At 35.6% G+C, this 6278-nt stretch overlaps 1 non-coding gene and 1 pseudogene across 1 annotated transcript in view; both read left to right on the top strand.

The window, feature by feature from the left end:
- On the top strand, positions 1-2994 carry LOC119559135 (annotated as a pseudogene; the record flags this gene model as incomplete).
- Positions 2995-5965: 2971 nt separating this feature from the next.
- The window catches only part of LOC119559130, a 1995-nt gene continuing 1682 nt past the window's right edge, over positions 5966-6278 (top strand). The window contains exon 1 of the ribosomal RNA XR_005220687.1: positions 5966-6278. This exon is cut by the window's right edge and continues 1682 nt beyond it. This is a non-coding gene — a ribosomal RNA (small subunit ribosomal RNA).

Raw genomic sequence — 6278 nt, 5'->3', positions numbered from 1 at the left:
TGCTGTGACCCGAAAGATGGTGAACTATACTTGATCAGGTTGAAGTCAGGGGGAAACCCTGATGGAAGACCGAAACAGTTCTGACGTGCAAATCGATTGTCAGAATTGAGTATAGGGGCGAAAGACCAATCGAACCATCTAGTAGCTGGTTCCTTCCGAAGTTTCCCTCAGGATAGCTGGTGCATTTTAATGTTATATAAAATAATCTTATCTGGTAAAGCGAATGATTAGAGGCCTTAGGGTCGAAACGATCTTAACCTATTCTCAAACTTTTAAATGGGTAAGAACCTTAACTTTCTTGATATGAAGTTCAAGGTTATGATATAATGTGCCCAGTGGGCCACTTTTGGTAAGCAGAACTGGCGCTGTGGGATGAACCAAACGTAATGTTACGTGCCCAAATTAACAACTCATGCAGATACCATGAAAGGCGTTGGTTGCTTAAAACAGCAGGACGGTGATCATGGAAGTCGAAAATCCGCTAAGGAGTGTGTAACAACTCACCTGCCGAAGCAACTAGCCCTTAAAATGGATGGCGCTTAAGTTGTATACCTATACATTACCGCTAAAGTAGATGATTTATATTACTTGTGATATAAATTTTGAAACTTTAGTGAGTAGGAAGGTACAATGGTATGCGTAGAAGTGTTTGGCGTAAGCCTGCATGGAGCTGCCATTGGTACAGATCTTGGTGGTAGTAGCAAATAATCGAATGAGACCTTGGAGGACTGAAGTGGAGAAGGGTTTCGTGTGAACAGTGGTTGATCACGAGTTAGTCGGTCCTAAGTTCAAGGCGAAAGCCGAAAATTTTCAAGTAAAACACAAATGCCATACAAATATAATTATATTATATAAATCAAGCTAATTAATATACTTGAATAATTTTGAACGAAAGGGAAATACGGTTCCAATTCCGTAACCTGTTGAGTATCCGTTTGTTATTAAATATGGGCCTCGTGCTCATCCTGGCAACAGGAACGACCATAAAGAAGCCGTCGAGAGATATCGGAAGAGTTTTCTTTTCTGTTTTATAGCCGTACTACCATGGAAGTCTTTCGCAGAGAGATATGGTAGATGGGCTAGAAGAGCATGACATATACTGTTGTGTCGATATTTTCTCCTCGGACCTTGAAAATTTATGGTGGGGACACGCAAACTTCTCAACAGGCCGTACCAATATCCGCAGCTGGTCTCCAAGGTGAAGAGTCTCTAGTCGATAGAATAATGTAGGTAAGGGAAGTCGGCAAATTAGATCCGTAACTTCGGGATAAGGATTGGCTCTGAAGATTGAGATAGTCGGGCTTGATTGGGAAACAATAACATGGTTTATGTGCTCGTTCTGGGTAAATAGAGTGTCTGGCATTTATGTTGGTCACTTGTTCCCCGGATAGTTTAGTTACGTAGCCAATTGTGGAACTTTCTTGCTAAAATTTTTAAGAATACTAATTGGGTTAAACCAATTAGTTCTTATTAATTATAAACGATTATCAATTAACAATCAATTCAGAACTGGCACGGACTTGGGGAATCCGACTGTCTAATTAAAACAAAGCATTGTGATGGCCCTAGCGGGTGTTGACACAATGTGATTTCTGCCCAGTGCTCTGAATGTCAAAGTGAAGAAATTCAAGTAAGCGCGGGTCAACGGCGGGAGTAACTATGACTCTCTTAAGGTAGCCAAATGCCTCGTCATCTAATTAGTGACGCGCATGAATGGATTAACGAGATTCCTACTGTCCCTATCTACTATCTAGCGAAACCACAGCCAAGGGAACGGGCTTGGAATAATTAGCGGGGAAAGAAGACCCTTTTGAGCTTGACTCTAATCTGGCAGTGTAAGGAGACATAAGAGGTGTAGAATAAGTGGGAGATATTAGACTTCGGTTTGGTATCGCCAATGAAATACCACTACTCTTATTGTTTCCTTACTTACTTGATTAAATGGAACGTGTATCATTTCCTAGCCATTATACGGAATATATTTATTATATCTTATGGTATTGGGTTTTGATGCAAGCTTCTTGATCAAAGTATCACGAGTTTGTTATATAATCGCAAACAAATTCTTTAATAAAACGGTGCATTTATGTATTTTTGATTTGAAAATTTGGTATAACTCCAATTACTCAGGTATGATCCAATTCAAGGACATTGCCAGGTAGGGAGTTTGACTGGGGCGGTACATCTCTCAAATAATAACGGAGGTGTCCCAAGGCCAGCTCAGTGCGGACAGAAACCACACATAGAGCAAAAGGGCAAATGCTGACTTGATCTCGGTGTTCAGTACACACAGGGACAGCAAAAGCTCGGCCTATCGATCCTTTTGGTTTAAAGAGTTTTTAACAAGAGGTGTCAGAAAAGTTACCATAGGGATAACTGGCTTGTGGCGGCCAAGCGTTCATAGCGACGTCGCTTTTTGATCCTTCGATGTCGGCTCTTCCTATCATTGTGAAGCAAAATTCACCAAGCGTTGGATTGTTCACCCATGCAAGGGAACGTGAGCTGGGTTTAGACCGTCGTGAGACAGGTTAGTTTTACCCTACTAATGACAAAAACGTTGTTGCGACAGCATTCCTGCGTAGTACGAGAGGAACCGCAGGTACGGACCAATGGCACAATACTTGTTCGAGCGAACAGTGGTATGACGCTACGTCCGTTGGATTATGCCTGAACGCCTCTAAGGTCGTATCCGTGCTGGACTGCAATGATAAATAAGGGGCAATTTGCATTGTATGGCTTCTAAACCATTTAAAGTTTATAATTTACTTTATAAACGACAATGGATGTGATGCCAATGTAATTTGTAACATAGTAAATTGGGAGGATCTTTGATCACCTGATGCCGCGCTAGTTACATATAAAAGCATTATTTAATACAATGACAAAGCCTAGAATCAATTGTAAACGACTTTTGTAACAGGCAAGGTGTTGTAAGTGGTTGAGCAGCTGCCATACTGCGATCCACTGAAGCTTATCCTTTGCTTGATGATTCGATAATAAAGATGTTGCAAAGCGGGCATAATCATTATGCTTGCTTGCAGCATCGCACGCCACTTTGTTTGTGGTGTGTAAGGTAGGGAAGAAGAAATATAAAAGACCTAAATTGGAAACATCAATATATAAGTAAATATTGAACAAACAAAATGTATCGTCATCTTATTAGTGACGCGATGATAAAGTGGCAAACATATTCCATGTATAAATATTCCTATGGTATTAAAATTCAAGTAAAGAGGGCATATATAAAAGTTTGTATATATGGTTCATTCAATGGTAGCAGCGGTTGGTTGGTTGGTGTCTGCTCCTCTTATTGTTCAAAACTTATGTTATGGTAGCAAGTCTATATCGTCATATTATTAGTGACGCGAAAAAGTAGTGGCAAAACATATTCCATGTATAAATAAATATTCCTATGGTATTGAAAATTCAAGTAAAGAGGCCATTCAAGTAAAGAGGACTTATATAAATATAAGTATATGTTCCTTCAATGGTAGCAGCGCGGTTGGTTGGTTGGTGTGTCTGCTCCTCTTATTGTTCAAAACTTATGTTATGGTAGCAAGACTGTATCGTCATATTATTAGTGACGCGAAAAAGTAGTGGCAAAACATATTCCATGTATAAATATTCCTATGGTATTGAAATTCAAGTAAAGAGGACATATAAAATTACTATCAATGGTAGCAGTGGTTGGTTGGTTGGTGGTTGGTTGGCGGCTGCTCCTATTATTGTTCAAGACTTATGTTATGGTAGCAAGTCTGTATCGTCATATTAATTATTAGTGACGCGAAAAAGTAGTGGAAATCATATTCCATGTATAAATAGATTCCTATGGTAATGAAATTTTCAAGTAAAGAGAGGACCATTCAAGTAAGAGGACATATAAAAAGTAAGTATATGTTCCTCCAATGGTAGCAGTGGTTGGTTGGTTGGCGGCTGATCCTCTTATTGTTCAAACTTATTTTATCAATATGAGTTTGGCAATACAATAAAGAAGACCAATCTAATCCATATAAAACTAAATGTATTATATGGATATGCTTAGGAAACCCATATATTCATAAAAAAAAATTATGTATAGAAAATTATACATATATCTTTTATATAAATGAATCGTATGGATATCGCCTTATGGTAGGTATAATAACTTTTTAAGGCATAATAATGTATAATATAGAAAATATACATTGAAATATAAATGCATTTTTATAGATATGGCGGCATATAAGTGCCATATACACAAGAATAAATAATAGAATTTACCAATATATAATTAAAATGAGATATATAAACCTAGTGAGGGGCTGCACTAGTATATGAATCGTATGGATATGGCTTATAGGTATAATACCTATAAGGCATAATAATGTATAATATAATAAATATAAATTAAGATATGAATGAATTATATAAATATGGCATAGAAATGCCATATACATAAGAATAAATGGTAGAATTTACCCATATATCACTGAAACACGATATATAAACCAAATGATAGCTGGCACTAGTACTGTAAACATGCACGCAATAGTGCGTGGGGTAAAAAACTACTATAGGGAGGTGGTCGTTGGCGGGCCCCTCCTCGTATTGGTCAAAACTTATGTTATGCGTAAACATATGATTTTGTCAATACTATAAAGAAAACTTGTTTTGTACATACAAAACTAAATGAATTATATGGATATTGAAAAATAAATGGCATTATATCCATATAATGAAAATATACTTGTATTCTCTTATTATAAGAGAGAATACCGTATAGTTGGTTGGCAAAGACAATTGAAAATACCCGAATTGCAGATGATGGGTTCAAAAACTACTATAGGGTGGTGTAGCAAATAATATGAAGATGATATATCCATATAATGGATATACACTAGTATTCTCTTATTATAATAGAGAATACCATATAAATGGTTGGCAAAGACAATTGAAAATACCCGAATTGAAGTTGACGGGTTCAAAAACTATTATAGGGTGATGTAGCAAATAAAATAATGAAGATATATCCATATAATGGAATTATATGTGTATTCTCTTATTATATGAGAGAGTACCAAACGGTTGATTGGCAAAGACAATTGAAAATACCCGAATTAAAGATATTGGGTCCAAAAACTACTATAGGATGGTCAATGGGCCGGCCATCTACTATTGACGTGACAAAATACTGTCTGTCGGTAGAGAAGATATTAATCCGTCAAATTTGTTTCTTTATTCATTTATGAATATGAGACTTGGCTCCACGGTTAATATTTTAAGCCCAAAGATAATAATGTTGAAACAAAGGCCAAGGTTTCTATTATACATAGAATAACAAATTGTTTCCGAACTTTATCGTTAATCCAAATAAATAATTACAATTGAGGCAGGCTAATAATGATATATATTTTGTATTGATAATCTTGATATATATGTATATTGGTCTGCCATTATCACATACTGAGTTATGTGATAATTCCCTGCGGGGATAAATTAAAAGAGGTGTCCCTATATTAAAAGAAAATAATATATATATATATTATTTTTTCTAACGTACATATCATATATGCGCTCGGTTTTATATTATATATTACCAAAGAGTCTTATATGAATATATACAGATAAATTTTAAATTTATCATCAAAATACAAATGATTTAATTCAATATTTTATATTGGTTAAACAAAAATTGTACATGTGTGGATACAATAATGACGTATGTCGAACAAAAAAGATATTTTAGAATGAAATATGCAAATATAAAGAAAATTATTACGTATTACGAAAAAAAATATTGTGTTTTTAACATCAATAATTAAAAAACTTGTTATTATTAGTGGCGGAACAAGTATATATTGTGAAAACAACAAACGTATACGAATGCTATATAAAAATGGCCGTATTCGTCGATAGAAAACAATCTATAAAATTTATATTGCTAATTTCTATTCAAAAATATGAATGAAATATGAATAAAAACATTATTCTGGTTGATCCTGCCAGTAGTTATATGCTTGTCTCAAAGATTAAGCCATGCATGTCTAAGTACACACGAATTAAAAGTGAAACCGCAAAAGGCTCATTATATCAGTTATGGTTCCTTAGATCGTTAACAGTTACTTGGATAACTGTGGTAATTCTAGAGCTAATACATGCAATTAAAACATGAACCTTATGGGACATGTGCTTTTATTAGGCTAAAACCAAGCGATCGCAAGATCGTTATATTGGTTGAACTCTAGATAACATGCAGATCGTATGGTCTTGTACCGACGACAGATCTTTCAAATGTCTGC

This window comes from Drosophila subpulchrella, unplaced genomic scaffold, assembly GCF_014743375.2.
Source record: "Drosophila subpulchrella strain 33 F10 #4 breed RU33 unplaced genomic scaffold, RU_Dsub_v1.1 Primary Assembly Seq178, whole genome shotgun sequence".
NCBI lineage: Eukaryota > Metazoa > Arthropoda > Insecta > Diptera > Drosophilidae > Drosophila > Drosophila subpulchrella.
This window is presented reverse-complemented; position numbering and strand designations above follow the sequence as displayed.